Genomic DNA, 19,399 nt, shown 5'->3' with positions numbered 1-19,399 from the left:
ATCTGCAACCATGGAAACCCCAGCACAATAGCATCATGCAAATTATGCAACACCAGAAAACGACAATCTTCCTGATGGGCTGGCGCCATGCACATGGTCACCTGTGTCCAAAACTGGGGTTTATTTTTAGCCAAAGGTGTAGCATCAATGCCCCTTAAAGGAATAGGGTTCTGCAAAGACTGCAAGGGGAAAAAACAACGCCTGGCAAATTCAAAGTCCATTAAGTTCAAAGCGGCGCCTGAATCCACAAACGCCATGACAGAAAATGACGACAATGAGCAGATCAAGGACCCAGATAACAGAAATTTAGGTTGTACAGTACTGATGGTAACTGAACTAGCGATTCTCTTTGTACGCTTTGGGCAGACTGAAATGACATGAGAAGCATCGCCACAATAAAAACACAGCCTATTCTGACGTCTGAATCCTTGTTGTTCCGTTCTAGACAGAATCCTATCACACTGCATAGACTCAGGCATCTGCTCTGAGGACAACGCCACAGCGCGCACAGTTCTGGGCTCCCGCAAGCGCCGATCGATCTGAATGGCCAGAGACATAGAATCACTCAGACCAAGAGGCGTGGGAAACCCCACCATAACATCTTTAACAGATTCAGAAAGACCCTTTCTGAAAATTGCCGCCAAAGCATCCTCATTCCATTTAGTCAGCACAGACCATTTTCTAAATTTCTGACAATACAATTCTGCCGCTTCTTGACCCTGAGACAGGGCCAACAAGGTCTTCTCCGCTTGATCCACAGAATTTGGTTCATCATATAATAATCCTAGAGCCTGAAAAAAGGCATCTACATGAAGCAAGGCCGGATTCCCAGATTCCAGGGAAAATGCCCAATCCTGAGGGTCGCCACACAGCAGGGAGATGACAATTTTAATCTGCTGAATGGGATCACCAGAGGAACGAGGCTTCAGAGCAAAAAACAGTTTACAGTTGTTTTTAAAACTCAAAAATTTGGACCTGTCCCCAAAAAACAAATCAGGAGTAGGAATCCTAGGCTCTAAAAGCGGAGTCTGAGCAATATAATCAGAAATACCCTGTACCCTAGCAGCAAGCTGGTCTACACGAGAAACTAATCCCTGAACATCCATGCTAGCACAAGACTCCTCAGTCACCCAGAGGAAAAGAGGGAAGAAAAGACAAAACAGGCTACAGAAAAAAAAATTGCTCTTTCTTCCCTTCTTCTGAGATGCATTTAGCTCATTGTTGGCCAGTTGTACTGTTATGATCTGGTGACCTTGGAGCCGCATTAGGACTTTCTCAGGAGTAGGTGGTACCTGTACTGACCGCAAACCCTAATCTAACACCGCAACTAGAAGTAGCCGTGGGATGTACCTAACACATCCTAGACATCTCGACACAGCCGGAGGACTAAATACCCTTATAGATGGAAATGGGAATTCTATCTTGCCTCAGAGCAGAACCCCAAAGGATAGGCAGCCCCCCACAAATATTGACTGTGAGTATAAGAGGAAAGACACATGCAGGCAGAAAAACAGGATTTAGCAAAAGAGGCACTTCTAGCTAAATAGCAAAGGATAGGACAGAATACTAAGCGGTCAGTATTAAAATCCTAAAAACATCCACAGCAGATAATACAAATAATCCACAGCTAACTAAAGACATAGAAAGTATATCTGTATCTCGTGAGAATCCAGCATGACTGAAAAATCCAAACAAAGTCTAAGCTGGACAAAAACACAATAAATTGCACTGAATTGCAAAGCACACTGCATGTGTGCACAGAGACAAAAAAAACAGACACTTATCTTAGCTGAATTTGCAGCAGGGCATGAGGAGCCAGAGAGAGATGCAATCCCTCCAAGTACAATGGACAACTGGCACAGACTCATGGATCCTGCAAACCTAAATACCTAATAGAGCTGCAATCAGCAGAAACACCTGCCCGGATTACAACCCCAAGACAATTGCACTACCACCAACAACCACCGGAGGGAGCCCAAGAGCAGAATTCACAACACTATACTACCTTACACGGGGACAAAGATGAAGGCACAGATGAAAGTGCAGGTTCCTTCATCAGGTGGGGGGCATACTCGTTGGCGATGTCACTGTCACAGAGCCCCTCATAGTACGCAAAAGTGTCTCTGCCGGTGGGAGGCGCCCCCGCTGTCAAACACAACGCAGTACTTTGTGGGGCCCTGTGCCAGTGCCAATGCGACAAAGTGTGCCCCCCCTGCTTGCTCAGGATCACAGCACTTGCAAAGTTGAAATACTGACCTCTCCCTGCTCCACCACCGTGACGTAGTACGCATTTCCTGGGCCCACGAAAAACTTGAGCAAGCCCTACCCCCCCACAACTTTAGCCAAATGACTCCCAATTTTAAATACCTAACTATTATTATAAGGTAAATAAAGATTCACAAGCTTAAGTGACACAAATTTATGTTTTTGACATTAAAATGGGCACTGTAGGTGTTTTCCTGTCCTCCACTCACTGCTGACTTTGCTTCCCCATTGACTTGCTTTGTTTTCCGTGTTTCGGCCGATCCCGACTTTGCGCGATAATCGGCCGATTTCACTCGACTCGATCCTAAAAATGTAAAAGTCGCTCAACTCTAGTCTTCAGGTTCTTTTTGAAGGTTTCGATGGTAGGTGAGAGTCTAACATGTTGTGGTAAAAAGTTCCAGAGTAGGGGTGATGCACGTGAGAAAACTTGTATGCGATTGTGGGAAGAGGAGATAAGAGGGGAGTAGAGAAGGAGATCTTGTGAGGATCGGAGGTTGCGTGCAGGAAAGTACCGGGAGACGAGGTCACAGATGTATGGAGGAGACAGGTTGTGGATGGCTTTGTACGTCATGGTTAGACTTTTGTACTGGAGTCTCTGGGTAATGGGGAGCCAGTGAAGGGATTGACAGAGGGGAAAGGCTGGGGAATAGCCGGAGGACAGGCGGATTAGTCAGGCAGCAGAGTTTAGAATAGATTGGAGGGGTGCGAGAGTATTAGAGGGGAGGCCACAGAGCAGGAGGTTACAGTAGTCGAGGTGGGAGATGATGAGGGCATGGACTAGGGTTTTTGCAGACTCTTGGTTTAGGAATGTACGGATCCGTGAAATATTTTTGAGTTGAAGGCAGAAGGAAGTGGAAAGGGCTTGGATACGTGGTTTGAAGGAGAGATCAGTGTCAAGGATTACCCCGAGACAGCGAGCTTGTGGGACTATAGAGAGTGGGCAGCCATTTACTGTAATGGATAGGTTCGTTGGGGGGGTCGCATGAGATGGGGGAAAGATGATGAATTCTGATTTGTCCATGTTAAGTTTTAGAAATCTAGCGGAGAAGAAGGATGAAATAGCGGATAGACATTGAGGGATTCTGGTTAGTAGGGTGGTGATATCTGGTCCAGAGATGTAGATCTGTGTGTCGTCAGAATAGAGATTATACTGAAAACCGTGAGATTCTATGAGCTGTCCCAGGCCAAAAGTGTAAATGGAGAAGAGCAGGGGCCCTAATACTGAACCTTGCGGGACTCCGACAGATAGGGGGGGAGGTGAGGAGGTGGTGTGTGAGTGGGAGACGCTGAATGTCCGGTCAGTTAGGTATGACGAGATACAGGATAGGGCCAAGTCTGTGATGCCAAGGGATGAGAGGGTCTGTAGTAATAGGGAATGTTCCACTGTGTCAAAGGCAGAGGACAGGTCCAGGAGGAGGAGGATAGAGTAGTGTCGCTTGCTTTTGGCAGTTAATAGGTCATTGGTGACCTTAGTTAGGGCAGTTTCAGTGGAGTGGTGTGACCGGAAGCCTGATTGTAAGCGGTCAAAGAGGGAGCAGGAAGATAGATGGGAGGACAGTTCAAGATTTACCTAATTTTAAGTCCTTCTAAGGGCCAGATGTTTTTTTTTACTTTGCCCTCATACACAGAGATGTAAAATTCAAAGAGCGTGAACTTGGTTGTTCTTATGAATTTACATTAAGGTCATTCATTTTAACATTACTAAGGTTGTCTTTACATAATTGGATGGATTAGATCTACTCCTAGGAAACCTAAGAGTGACGTGTTTGTTTTTTCAGGGCAATTGGAGGTTCTCCACTACTTATGATTGTCGGCAAATCTATTAGTTGGGAAGCAATTTCACCAATTGGTGAAACACGTAAACTGAAATTTTAAGGACATTTGCTCTTCACTGTAATTATTATATTTATTATATACATTTTTTAAATCTAATCATTCAAACAATACAAACATTCTGGAGTTTTGGAATAGTAGTAGACACAAAAGTTGTCCTTTTGTTTTTATTGGCAAACTTTGTCCCCAAACCCTTACTGTGCAGCTGAGCCACAATCTAATATGAGCTGTTTCCTTCACTCCATCATTTTATCTAGTTTTGGGCTAACTGCCTTAATTGGACAGCGCATGATACACTTCATCATCCCTAGTAATCAGGAGGAAAATATTATGTCAATTAAACATTTGATAATAAAATAGTCTCAAGATAAAATTATCCTTATTTCTTAAAGACTGAGACATTAATTAATACAGTTAGGAAACACAATAAAAGCCCCTGAGGTTCAGTCACTCGGCCAGAAATAGCAGATCTCTGTGGATCCCTGATTGTATAAGCTCTGCTTCATTGCAATCTCTTGATTTCTCTACAAAATGATATTGAGATGGAAACCAGCAGGTGATGAATAAAAGAAGGATCAGATATCTCTGTTAGGCAGAATAAGGACAAAGCAATATAATTTAAAAGAGTTAATGGACCAAGGAGTAAGAGGTAACTGATAATAATATGGGAAATTTTACCCAATATTTTAAAAACAAATTTCAAAAATGTTTTTGCAGTTTTCCATACAAACTATTACAGAATGGCCAATGAAACCCTTGTGAGTGATTTTTTTCTGTTGGGCTTCCAGAATCTCCACCACTACTGCATTTTCCTTCTATTTCTAGTCTTTGTAATTTACCTGGGCACAGTTATTGGCAATGTGTTGATATTTCTTCTGGTGTCCACCAATCGCTCTCTTCATTCACCTATGAACTTTTTTCTTGGCCAACTCTCGTTATGTGACTTGCTGATCAGCACAAACGTTGTCCCTAATTCTATACATGTGATATTACAGAATGGGAGCCATATATCATACCGAGGTTGTGTTGTACAGTTGTTTTTCTTTGGGGCCTCAGCTGTGGTTGAATGTAGTCTTCTCACCATCATGTCCTATGATCGATACTTAGCCATCTGTAACCCACTACATTACACTGTTATTATGAACTTCCCACTCCCTTACTATTTGGCCCTTTGGTCATGGGCATCTGGCTGTGTTTGCTCTTTCATTATCCACATGAGTTTGCTGCAGCTGAACTTTTGTAACAAGAACGTTGTTGACCATTTTTTCTGTGACCTCGCTCCTCTCATTGAGCTGTCCTGTTCAGACCCAGTAGTTGTGGAAATTGAAGTTTCTACTGCAAGCATAGTTTTTGTGCTCTTCCAGATTTTCTTCATCATTTTAAGTTATATCTGCATTTTGAGGTCAATACTCCAGATTTCCTCCTCATCGGGAAAACAGAAGGCCTTCTCCACCTGTAGTGCACATCTGACTGTAGTTTCAATATATTATGGGACACTCATTATCCTCTATATGTCACCTGGAGAATACTATGTAAATTTCAACAAGGTTTTATCTTTCTTCAACACGGTGTTGACCCCACTGCTTAATCCTATCATCTACAGTTTGAGGAGCACAGAGATCAGGAGAGCCATTACAAAGCTGCTCATGAAAGTATTTGCAAAAGGACAACTTTAACCATAACAGGTATTCTTTAAGGGTACCGTCACACAGTGAAATTTTCATCGCTACGACGGCATGATTCGTGACGTTCTAGTGATATCGTTACGATGTCGCTGTGTCTGACACGCTACTGCGATCAGACATCACGCTGAGAATCGTACGTCGTAGCAGATCGTTTGGAACTTTCTTTCGTCACTTGATCACCCGCTGACATCGCTGGATCGTTGTGTGTGACAGTGATCCAGCGATGTGTTCGCTTGTAACCAGGGTAAACATCGGGTAACTAAGCGCAGGGCCGCGCTTAGTAAACGTAAAAAAAAAAAACAGTACATACTCACATTCCGGTGTCTGTCCTCCGGCGTCTCAGCTTCTCTGCACTGTGAGCGCCTGCCGGCCGGAAAGCAAGCACAGCGGTGACGTCACCGCTCTGCTTTCCGGCTAGGGTGCTTACACAGTGCAGAGAAGCAGAACGCCGGGGGACAGACACCGGAATGTAAGTATGTACTGTTTTTTTTTTTTACGTTTATGCTGGTAACCAGGGTAAACATCGGGTTACTAAGCGCGGCCCTGCGCTTAGTAACCCGATGTTTACCCTGGTTACCCGGGGACTTCGGCATCGCTCCAGCACCGTGATTGCAAAGTGTGACCGCAGTCTACGACGCTGGAGCGATAATCATACGACGCTGCGACGTCACGGATCGTGCCGTCGCAGCGATGAAAATGGCACTGTGTGACGGTACCCTAAGAATTAAAAAAAAGTTTCCCTGACTGATCACAGGTTTTTGTCATCTGAAATGAAGTTGACATTGTTTGAGTGTTGTAGTTCAATAGTCAGAATAAAGTTCTCTCTTTGGGTAATAAATATTTTGTTCAAGACTGCTCCTTTCAAGAAATAATATTCACAGTGAGATAGTATTTCATCATCCAGTTTCATTGGCCAAACAATATGTGCTAAAATATAAATAGTGGCGTCCGTGTAAAGTCACTAAGTGGTCATTCATTCAGGGGCAGAGTATGCACTAAAAAAACCTCCATGTATTCCCATTCACCATAATGGGATATATATATATATATATATATATATATATATATATATATATATATATATATATATATATATATATATATATATATATATATATATATATATATATATATACACACTCACCGGCCACTTTATTAGGTACACCATGCTAGTAACGGGTTGGACCCCCTTTTGCCTTCAGAACTACCTCAATTCTTCGTGGCATAGATTCAACAAGGTGCTGGAAGCATTCCTCAGAGATTTTGGTCCATATTCACATGATGGCATCACACAGTTGCCGCAGATTTGTCGGCTGCACATCCCAAAGATGCTCCATACAAGGCAGGATGGATCCATGCTTTAATGTTGTTTTCGCCAAATTCTGACCCTACCATCCGAATGTCGCAGCAGAAATCGAGACTCATCAGACCAAGCAACGTTTTTCCAATCTTCTACTGTCCAATTTCGATGAGCTTGTACAAATTGTAGCCTCAGTTTCCTGTTCTTAGCTGAAAGGAGTGGTACCCGGTGTGGTCTTCTGCTGCTGTAGCCCATCTGCCTCAAAGTTCGACGCACTGTGCGTTCAGAGATGCTCTTAGGCCTACCTTGGTTGTAACGGGTGGCGATTTGAGTCACTGTTGCCTTTCTATCAGCTCGAACCAGTCTGCCCATTCTCCTCTGACCTCTGGCATCAACAAGGCATTTCCGCCCACAGAACTGCCGCTCACTGGATTTTTTTTCTTTTTCGGACCATTCTCTGTAAACCCTAGAGATGGTTGTGCGTGAAAATCCCAGTAGATCAGCAGTTTCTGAAATACTCAGACCAGCCCTTCTGGCACCAACAACCATGCCACGTTCAAAGGCACTCAAATCACCTTTCTTCCCCATACTGATGCTCGGTTTGAACTGCAGGAGATTGTCTTGACCATGTCTACATGCCTAAATGCACTGAGTTGCCGCCATGTGATTGGCTGATTAGAAATTAAGTGTTAACAAGAAGTTGGACAGGTGTACCTAATAAAGTGGCCGGTGAGTGTATATATATATATACTGTATATACTAGATGGTGGCCAAATTCTAATGCATCGGGTATTCTAGAATACGTATGTAGTTTATTTATGAAGATTTAAGAATATTGCAATGAATTCACAGGATTTTCCGAGTAAAATATATACATTATCATTACATTTTATTGCTCATAGAACTGTAGAGCTTAATACAACTGAACGAAATTATTAAACTGATCATCAAAATATATAAACCAATGTTAGGTATCAAGTTCCCGCCGCTGCACAGGGGGAATCTCGAACCATGTCCACTGCGGCCTCCCATTCTTCTTCAGCCCAGCCGCAGTGGAGCCTGCTCAGCAGAGACGTTGGTCGCAGCGTCTGGCTCACTCAGGCAGATACAGTGCGCTTGGTTACTGCTGACCTTCCAGGTCCAGCCCTTGTAACCAGCACTGATCAGCGGTGAGCAGATGCTCCTGGGACTAAGTCCTGCTTTTCCACTACTAAGCATGCCCAAGGGACAACTGTTGTGAATTTGCTTTTTGCTCCCTCTAGTGGTTACTAGTTTTTTGACTCTGGTTTTTCTGTCATTCCTTTTATCCGCACCTGGGTCGTTAGTTAGGGGTGTTGCTATATAAGCTCCCTGGACCTTCAGTTCAATGCCTGGCAACGTAGTTATCAGAGCTAGTCTGCTGTGCTCTTGTCTACTGATCCTGGTTCCAGTTATATCAGCTAAGTCTGCCTTTTGCTTTTTGCTATTTGTTTTGGTTTTGTATTTTTGTCCAGCTTGTTCCAAATCTATATCCTGACCTTTGCTGGAAGCTCTAGGGGGCTGGTGTTCTCACCCCGGACCGTTAGACGGTTCGGGGGTTCTTGAATTTCCAGTGTGGATTTTGATAGGGTTTTTGTTGACCATATAAGTTACCTTTCTTTATTCTGCTATCAGTAAGCGGGCCTCTCTGTGCTAAACCTGGTTCATTTCTGTGTTTGTCATTTCCTCTTACCTCACCGTCATTATTTGTGGGGGGCTTCTATCCAGCTTTGGGGTCCCCTTCTCTGGAGGCAAGAAAGGTCTTTGTTTTCCTCTACTAGGGGTAGCTAGATTCTCCGGCTGGCGCGTGTCATCTAGAATCAACGTAGGAATGATCCCCGGCTACTTCTAGTGTTGGCGTTAGGAGTAGATATATGGTCAACCCAGTTACCACTGCCCTATGAGCTGGATTTTTGTATTCTGCAGACTTCCACGTTCCTCTGAGACCCTCGCCATTGGGGTCATAACAGACAACCTCTTATTGGAGGTCGGGGGTCACATGCTCAGGTCCTGTAGCAGCTCCTATTGGATTACTAGGAAGGTCCTGGAGAGCTTCTGCTATAAAAGGTTTGCATGGCCGCATGGCCATGCGCTAGTATAAATCAGTAATTGTGTGTGTGTGGATATATGTCTGTTCTGGTGAAAGCTCCGAATCATTCCCTTCCCTAGAGTTGATGAATGTTCGCGAATGTTGGAGCTGCCTAGCGCCAGATAGCGCCATCCAGCACCAGGCACAATCTGTACTGCGTCTAACCAGCAGTGACCGCCAGTGCGGTGCTGTACGCACTCTGTGTGGCTATCTCAAGTTTCTCCCGACTACCTGTCAGTGTAGGGTGGGAACTCCCGCTTGATCCCAGCATCTGACTCATGGTGTCCTCAGGTGCGGCTCAAAAGCCACCGAGGGTCAGAGTGGATCAATCATGAGCATAGTAGGGGTGAATTGCAGGGAACCCACTAGTATCCATTTGCTGCACCCTGTGACTTCTGACAGGGCACAGCGTTACCTGTATTCCCTGCGACACTGTGAAGCAACAGAGTTTGCTCCTATACAGACTGGGTGACAGACCCCGTGTCTATTCTGGAGTAGTACCGCCATATAATGCCACCATTAACTGGCAGTAGGATCCACTCCTGCATGGTGGACCCCGGGCTGCGAATGCACCTTTACTATCACTATATTTACTCGGTGCGTTCCTTCAGCCCTAACAACCATTACATGAAAATCTATCTGTATTTAAATAAATCATCCGACGAAACAAGTACATCGACACTATAATATATTTGTTAACAATATCAACCCAAAATATTTTTGTACACCACATTTCTTCTGAATACCTTTTGACTATCCATAAGCAACTTTCCTTGTAAAGGGGTATGAAAAACTTGCACTTTGATGTTGGATCTCATTTTAACTCTTGAAAATGCAACGAAGAGTTGTCCATGACCAAAAACGGGCTCCGGTAGATATATGCCAACACGGTGTAGAGTTTGACCTTGTGTCATGTTTATTGTCATGGCAAAAGCTGGTTTTACTGGAAACTGTCAACGTGAAGCCTAAATGGAAGACCGATGCCCGAAGGACATAAGTTAATGCGTGGAATGAACACTTCGTCTCCTTTTGCTGATCCATTGATCACTCTTGCTTGGATTAAGTGGGAATGGAGTCTAGTAACAATGAGGCGAGTTCCATTACAAAGACCATTTTTTGTATTTAGATTCCACAGCAACATTACGATTGTTCCAACTTTGAGTTGTAGTCTGTGGGATGGCATTCCTGAAGACTATTTAAAAATTCAACTGGATAATGCTCTTGTTCATCTTCATTGTCTACATCCACTGAATCATCATTTTTGTACAACTTATACTCTCCAGGCATTCTATCCATCGCACGGGAATATAGCAGATCCACATCATCATTCTTGGGACAGAGAATTGCATGGGAAAAGGCCCTCTCAACACTGCTTTGGCCGTTCACATCAATTTCAACGCATTGTTCAAAAACATCACTTACGATGCAGTCAGTGCACAACATGTCTTCTGATATTTCAATAATGTCTTCTCCAAGGTTGTATTCATTGCGAATTTCATCATTACCAAGTTTAAGAAGCCAGTTGCTGTACTCTGGGTCAGAAGATTGCATGTTGCCTGTTGTGAATTAGACTTTTTGGCTCCCTCTTGTGGTTACTAGTGATATGACTCTGGGATTGTCTTTCCTCTGTTTGGCACCCACCTGGGCCGTTAGTCCAGGGGTGTTGCTATATAAACTTCCTGGATCCTTAGTCCAGGGCCTGGCATCGTTGTAATCAGATCCTTCTGTTTGCTCCTGTCTGCTGATCCTGGTTTGTGCAAAATTAAGCTAAGTCCTGCTTCTTTGTTTTTTGGTTATTTGCTTTGCTCTTATTTTTGTCCAGCTTGTAATAAATGTGAATCCTGACTTTGCTGGAAGCTCTAGGGGGCTGGTGTTCTCCCCCCGGACCGTTAGACGGTTCGGGGGTTCTTGAATATCCAGCGTGGATATTTTGATAGGGTTTTTGCTGACCATATAAGTCATCTTACTATATTCTGCTATTAGCTAGTGGGCCTCTCTTTGCTAAATACCTAGCTCATTCTTACGTTTGTCTTTTCCTCTTACCTCACCGTTATTATTTGTTGGGGGCTTGTATCCAACTTTTGGGGTCTTTTCTCTGGAGGCAAGAAAGGTCTTTCTTTTCCCTTCTAGGGTTAGTTAGTTCTCCGGTTGGCGCGAGACGTCTAGAACCAACGTAGGCACGTTCCCCGGCTGCTGCTATTTGTGGTGCTAGGATTAGATATATGGTCAGCTCAGTTACCACTGCCCTATGAGCTGTTTTTTTGTGTTTGCAGACTTAGTAATTATTTCTGAGACCCTCTGCCATTGGGGTCATAACAGTATGCCAGGCCACATTGAATGTTTAATGCATTGCAGAAGTGGGATTATAAGAAAGGAAATTCTGAGTTTTTTTTTTTTTCCTCTCTTCCTCCCCTTTACCTCTGAGTGGCTTGTGCTTGCTGCAGACATGAATGTCCAGACCTTGATTACAAGTGTAGACCAGCTTGCTGCTCGTGTGCAGGGCATACAAGATTTTGTTACCAGTAGTCCAATGTCTGAACCTAAAATACCTATTCCTGAACTGTTTTCTGGAGACCGATTTAAGTTTAGGAATTTCAGGAATAATTGTAAATTGTTTCTATCTCTGAGACCCCATTCATCTGGAGATTCAGCTCAGCAAGTTAAAATTGTTATCTCTTTTTTACGGGGCGACCCTCAGGATTGGGCTTTCTCGCTAGCGCCAGGAGATCCGGCATTGGCAAATATTGATGCGTTTTTTCTGGCGCTCGGATTGCATTATGAGGAACCCAATCTTGAAGTTCAGGCAGAAAAAGCCTTGCTGGCTATTTCTCAGGGCCAGGATGAAGCTGAAGTGTAGTGCCAAAAATTTCGGAAATGGTCCGTGCTTACTCAGTGGAATGAGTGTGCCCTGGCCGCAAATTTCAGAAATGGCCTTTCTGAAGCCATTAAGAATGTGATGGTGGGTTTCCCCATTCCTACAAGTCTGAATGATTCCATGGCGCTGGCTATTCAAATTGACCGGCGTTTGCGGGAGCGCAAAACCGCTAATCCTCTGGTGGTGTTGTCTGAACAAACACCTGATTAAATGCAATGTGATAGAATTCAGACTAGAAATGAGCGGAAAAATCATAGACGTCAGAATGGGTTGTGTTTTTACTGTGGTGATTCTACACATGTTATATCAGCATGCTCTAAACGCCTTACAAGGGTTGTTAGTCCTGTCGCCATTGGTAATTTGCAACCTAAATTTATTTTGTCTGTGACTTTAATTTGCTCATTGTCCTCCTACCCTGTTATGGCGTTTGTGGATTCAGGTGCTGCCCTGAGTCTTATGGATCTGTCGTTTGCCAAGCGCTGTGGTTTTGTTCTTGAACCGTTGGTAAATCCTATTCCTCTTAGAGGTATTGATGCTACACCATTGGCGGAAAATAAACCGCAGTTTTGGACGCAGGTAACCATGTGCATGACTCCTGAACATCGGGAGGTGATTTGGTTTCTTGTTCTGCATAAAATGCATGATTTGGTCGTTTTGGGTCTGCCATGGTTACAGACCCACAATCCAGTCTTGGATTGGAAGGCAATGTCTGTGTCAAGTTGGGGCTGTCAGGGAAGTCATGCTGATTCCCCGCCGGTGTCTATTGCTTCCTCTACTCCTTCGGAAGTTCCTGAGTATTTGTCTGATTATCAGGATGTATTCAGCGAGTCCAGGTCCAGTGCTCTGCCTCCTCATAGGGACTGTGACTGCGCCATAGATTTGATTCCAGGTAGTAAATTTCCTAAGGGAAGACTATTTAATCTGTCTGTACCTGAGCATGCCGCAATGCGTTCATATATCAAGGAGTCTCTGGAGAAGGGGCATATCCATCCATCCTCTTCCCCTCTTGGTGCGGGATTCCTTTTTGTGGCCAAGAAGGACGGATCTTTGAGACCTTGTATTGACTATCGGCTTCTGAATAAAATCACTGTTAAATTTCAGTATCCTTTGCCTCTGTTGTCGGACTTGTTTGCCCGGATTAAAGGTGCCAAGTGGTTCACCAAGATAGATCTTCGTGGTGCGTACAACCTTGTGCGCATTAAGCAAGGAGATGAATGGAAGACAGCATTTAATATGCCCGAAGGTCATTTTGAGTACTTGGTGATGCCTTTTGGGCTCTCTAATGCTCCCTCAGTGTTTCAGTCCTTTATGCCTGATATTTTCCGGAAGTATCTGGATAAATTTATGATTGTTTATCTGGATGATATTCTGGTTTTCTCTGAAGATTGGGACTCACATGTGGAGCAGGTCAGGATGGTGTTTCAGGTTTTGCGTGAGAATGCTTTGTTTGTTAAGGGCTCAAAGTGTCTCTTTGGAGTACAGAAGGTTCCCTTTTTGGGGTTTATTTTTTCCCCTTCTGCTGTGGAGATGGACCCAGTCAAGGTCCGAGCTATTCATGATTGGACTCAACCCACGTCAGTTAAGAGTCTTCAGAAGTTCTTGGGTTTTGCTAACTTCTACCGTCGTTTTATCGCTAATTTTTCTAGCGTTGTTAAACCTTTGACGGATATGACCAAGAAAGGTTCTGATGTTGCTAACTGGGCTCCTGCAGCCGTGGAGGCGTTCCAAGAGTTGAAGCGCCGGTTTACTTCGGCGCCTGTTTTGTGCCAGCCTGATGTCTCACTTCCCTTTCAGGTCGAAGTGGATGCTTCTGAGATTGGGGCAGGGGCCGTTTTGTCGCAGAGAGGCCCTGGTTGCTCAGTAATGAGACCATGTGCTTTCTTCTCTAGGAAGTTTTCGCCTGCTGAGCGGAATTATGATGTTGGCAATCGGGAGTTGCTGGCCATGAAGTGGGCATTTGAGGAGTGGCGTCATTGGCTCGAGGGTGCTAAGCATCGTGTGGTGGTCTTGACTGATCACAAAAATTTGATGTATCTCGAGTCTGCTAAACGCCTGAATCCTAGACAGGCCCGCTGGTCATTGTTTTTCTCCCGTTTTGACTTTGTGGTCTCGTATTTACCGGGTTCAAAGAATGTGAAGGCTGATGCTCTTTCAAGGAGCTTTGTGCCTGACTCTCCTGGAGTCGCAGAACCAGTTGGTATTCTTAAAGAGGGAGTTATCTTGTCGGCCATTTCTCCTGATTTGCGACGTGTGTTGCAGAGATTTCAGGCTGGTAGACCTGACTCTTGTCCACCTGACAGACTGTTTGTTCCTGATAAGTGGACCAGCAGAGTCATTTCCGAGGTTCATTCCTCGGTGTTGGCAGGGCATCCGGGAATTTTTGGCACCAGAGATCTGGTGGCTAGGTCCTTTTGGTGGCCTTCCTTGTCACGGGATGTGCGGTCATTTGTGCAGTCCTGTGGGACTTGTGCTCGAGCTAAGCCTTGCTGTTCTCGTGCCAGCGGGTTGCTCTTGCCCTTGCCTGTCCCGAAGAGGCCTTGGACACACATTTCCATGGATTTCATTTCAGATCTCCCGGTGTCTCAGGGCATGTCTGTCATCTGGGTGGTATGTGATCGCTTTTCTAAAATGGTCCATTTGGTGCCTTTGCCTAAGCTGCCTTCCTCTTCCGATCTGGTTCCTGTGTTCTTTCAGAATGTGGTTCGTTTACACGGCATTCCTGAGAATATTGTGTCTGACAGAGGATCCCAGTTTGTTTCCAGGTTCTGGCGATCCTTTTGTGCTAGGATGGGCATTGATTTGTCATTTTCGTCTGCCTTTCATCCTCAGACTAATGGACAAACGGAGCGAACTAATCAGACTCTGGAGGCTTATTTGAGGTGTTTTGTTTCGGCAGATCAGGATGATTGGGTGACCTTCTTGCCGTTGGCTGAGTTTGCCCTTAATAATCGGGCTAGTTCCGCTACTTTGGTTTCGCCATTTTTCTGCAACTCTGGTTTCTGTTATGACCCCAATGGCGAGGGTCTCAGAGGAACGTGGAAGTCTGCAGAATACAAAATCCAGCTCATAGGGCAGTGGTAACTGGGTTGACCATATATCTACTCCTAACGCCAACACTAGAAGTAGCCGGGGATCATTCCTACGTTGATTCTAGATGACACGCGCCAGCCGGAGAATCTAGCTACCACTAGTAGAGGAAAACAAAGACCTTTCTTGCCTCCAGAGAAGGGGACCCCAAAGCTGGATAGAAGCCCCCCACAAATAATGACGGTGAGGTAAGAGGAAATGACAAACACAGAAATGAATCAGGTTTAGCACAGAGAGGCCCGCTTACTGATAGCAGAATAAAGAAAGGTAACTTATATGGTCAACAAAAACCCTATCAAAATCCACACTGGAAATTCAAGAACCCCCGAACCGTCTAACGGTCCGGGGGGAGAACACCAACCCCCTAGAGCTTCCAGCAAAGGTCAGGATATAGATTTGGAACAAGCTGGACAAAAATACAAAACCAAAACAAATAGCAAAAAGCAAAAGGCAGACTTAGCTGATATAACTGGAACCAGGATCAGTAGACAAGAGCACAGCAGACTAGCTCTGATAACTACGTTGCCAGGCATTGAACTGAAGGTCCAGGGAGCTTATATAGCAACACCCCTAACTAACGACCCAGGTGCGGATAAAAGGAATGACAGAAAAACCAGAGTCAAAAAACTAGTAACCACTAGAGGGAGCAAAAAGCAAATTCACAACAGTACCCCCCCCTTAGTGAGGGGTCACCGAACCCTCACCACGACCACCAGGGCGATCAGGATGAGCGGCATGAAAGGCACGAACTAAATCGGCCGCATGAACATCAGAGGCGACCACCCAGGAATTATCCTCCTGACCATAGCCCTTCCACTTGACCAGGTACTGAAGCCTCCGCCTGGAGAGGCGAGAATCCAAAATCTTCTCCACCACGTACTCCAACTCGCCCTCAACCAACACCGGAGCAGGAGGCTCAGCAGAAGGAACTACAGGCACAATGTACCGCCGCAACAAGGACCTATGAAATACATTGTGAATAGCAAACGACACAGGAAGATCCAGACGAAAAGATACAGGATTAAGGATTTCCAATATCTTGTAAGGCCCAATAAAACGAGGTTTAAATTTGGGAGAGGAGACCTTCATAGGAACAAAGCGGGAAGAAAGCCATACCAAATCCCCAACGCGTAGTCGGGGACCCACACCGCGGCGGCGGTTGGCAAAGCGCTGAGCCTTCTCCTGTGACAACTTCAAGTTGTCCACCACATGATTCCAGATCTGCTGCAACCTATCCACCACAGAATCCACCCCAGGACAGTCAGAAGGCTCCACATGACCCGAAGAAAAGCGAGGATGGAAACCAGAGTTGCAGAAAAAAGGCGAAACCAAGGTGGCGGAACTAGCCCGATTATTAAGGGCAAACTCAGCCAATGGCAAGAATGTCACCCAATCGTCCTGATCAGCAGAGACAAAACACCTCAAATAAGCCTCCAAAGTCTGATTGGTTCGCTCCGTCTGTCCATTAGTCTGAGGATGGAAAGCAGACGAAAACGACAAATCAATGCCCATCCTACTACAAAAGGATCGCCAGAACCTGGAAACGAACTGGGATCCTCTGTCTGACACAATATTCTCAGGGATGCCGTGCAAACGAACCACGTTCTGGAAAAACACAGGAACCAGATCGGAAGAGGAAGGCAGCTTAGGCAAGGGAACCAAATGGACCATCTTGGAGAAGCGATCACATATCACCCAGATAACGGACATGCCCTGAGATAGCGGAAGATCAGAAATGAAATCCATGGAGATATGTGTCCAAGGTCTCTTCGGGACAGGCAAGGGCAAGAGCAAACCGCTGGCACGAGAACAGCAAGGCTTAGCTCGAGCACAAGTCCCACAGGACTGCACAAATGACCGCACATCCCTTGACAAGGAAGGCCACCAAAAGGACCTGGCCACCAGATCTCTGGTGCCAAAAATTCCCGGGTGACCTGCCAACACCGAGGAATGAACCTCGGAAATGACTCTGCTGGTCCACTTATCCGGGACAAACAGTCTGTCAGGTGGACAAGACTCAGGCCTATCAGCCTGAAATCTCTGCAACACACGTCGCAGATCCGGAGAAATAGCTGACAAGATAACTCCATCTTTAAGAATACCAACAGGATCAGCGACTCCAGGAGCATCAGGCACAAAGCTCCTAGAAAGAGCATCGGCCTTCACATTCTTTGAACCTGGTAAATACGAGACAACAAAATCAAAGCGGGAGAAAAACAATGACCAGCGGGCCTGTCTCGGATTAAGGCGTTTAGCAGACTCGAGATACATCAGATTTTTGTGATCAGTCAAGACCACCACACGATGCTTAGCACCCTCGAGCCAATGACGCCACTCCTCAAATGCCCATTTCATGGCCAACAACTCCCGATTGCCCACATCATAATTTCGCTCGGCAGGCGAAAACTTCCTAGAGAAAAAGGCACAAGGTTTCATAACAGAGCAACCAGGGCCTCTCTGCGACAAAACGGCCCCTGCCCCAATCTCCGAAGCATCCACCTCAACCTGAAAGGGAAGTGAGACGTCAGGCTGGCACAAAACAGGCGCCGAAGTAAACCGGCGTTTCAACTCCTGGAAAGCCTCCACGGCAGCAGGAGCCCAGTTAGCTACATCGGAGCCCTTCTTGGTCATATCCGTCAAAGGTTTCACAATGCTAGAAAAATTAGCAATAAAACGACGGTAGAAGTTAGCGAAGCCCAAGAACTTCTGAAGACTCTTAACTGACGAGGGCTGAGTCCAATCAAGAATAGCTCGGACCTTGACTGGGTCCATCTCCACAGCAGAAGGGGAAAAAATGAACCCCAAAAAGGGAACCTTCTGTACACCAAAGAGACACTTTGAGCCCTTGACAAACAAAGAATTTTCACGCAAAATTTTAAAGACCAACCTGACCTGCTCCACATGCGAATCCCAATTATCAGAAAAAAACAAAATATCATCCAGATAAACAATCAAAAATTTATCCAGATACTTCCGGAAAATGTCATGCATAAAGGACTGAAAAACTGAAGGCGCATTGGAGAGCCCAAAAGGCATCACCAAGTACTCAAAATGACCTTCGGGCGTATTGAATGCGGTTTTCCATTCATCACCTTGCTTAATGCGCACAAGGTTGTACGCACCACGAAGGTCTATCTTGGTGAACCACTTGGCACCCTTAATCCGGGCAAACAAGTCAGACAACAGCGGTAAAGGATACTGAAATTTGACAGTGATCTTATTTAAAAGCCGATAATCAATGCAAGGTCTCAAAGATCCGTCCTTTTTTGCCACAAAAAAGAATCCCGCACCAAGAGGGGAAGAAGACGGACGAATATGTCCTTTCTCCAGAGACTCCTTGATATATGAACGCATAGCGGTATGTTCAGGTACCGACAGATTAAACAGTCTTCCCTTAGGAAACTTACTGCCTGGGATCAAATCTATAGCACAGTCACAGTCCCTATGAGGAGGCAGTGCACTGGACTCAGACTCACTGAAGACATCCTGATAATCAGACAAATACTCCGGAACTTCCGAAGGCGTAGAAGAAGCAATAGACACAGGCAGGGAATCCCCATGAATACCACGACAGCCCCAACTTGAGACTGACATAGCCTTCCAGTCCAGGACTGGATTATGGGTCTGTAACCATGGCAGCCCTAAAACAACCAAATCATGCATTTTATGTAAAACCAGGAAACGTATCACCTCGCGGTGTTCAGGAGTCATGCACATGGTAACCTGTGTCCAATACTGCGGTTTATTTGCTGCCAATGGTGTAGCATCAATACCCCTAAGAGGAATAGGATTTTCTAATGGTTCAAGAGTAAAACCACAGCGCTTAGCAGATGAGAGATCCATGAGACTCAGGGCAGCACCTGAATCTACAAACGCCATGACAGGATAAGATGACAGTGAGCAAATCAAAGTTACAGACAGAATAAATTTAGGTTGCAAATTACCAACGGTGACAGGACTAACAACCTTAGATATACGTTTAGAGCATGCTGAGATAACGTGTAGAATCACCACAGTAGTAGCACAAGCCATTCCGGCGTCTATGAATTTTCCGCTCATTTCTAGTCAGGATTCTATCACATTGCATTAAATCAGGTGTCTGTTCAGACAACACCATGAGGGAATTTGCGGTTTTGCGCTCCCGCAACCGCCGGTCAATTTGAATAGCCAGTGCCATAGTATCATTCAGACCTGTGGGAATGGGAAAACCCACCATAACATTCTTAATGGCTTCAGAAAGGCCATTT

The sequence above is a fragment of the Ranitomeya variabilis genome, chromosome 5 (genome assembly GCF_051348905.1).
Source record: "Ranitomeya variabilis isolate aRanVar5 chromosome 5, aRanVar5.hap1, whole genome shotgun sequence".
In the NCBI taxonomy this organism is placed as follows: Eukaryota; Metazoa; Chordata; class Amphibia; order Anura; family Dendrobatidae; genus Ranitomeya; species Ranitomeya variabilis.
The sequence above is the reverse complement of the archived record's forward strand: the minus strand, read 5'-3'. Positions refer to the sequence as shown.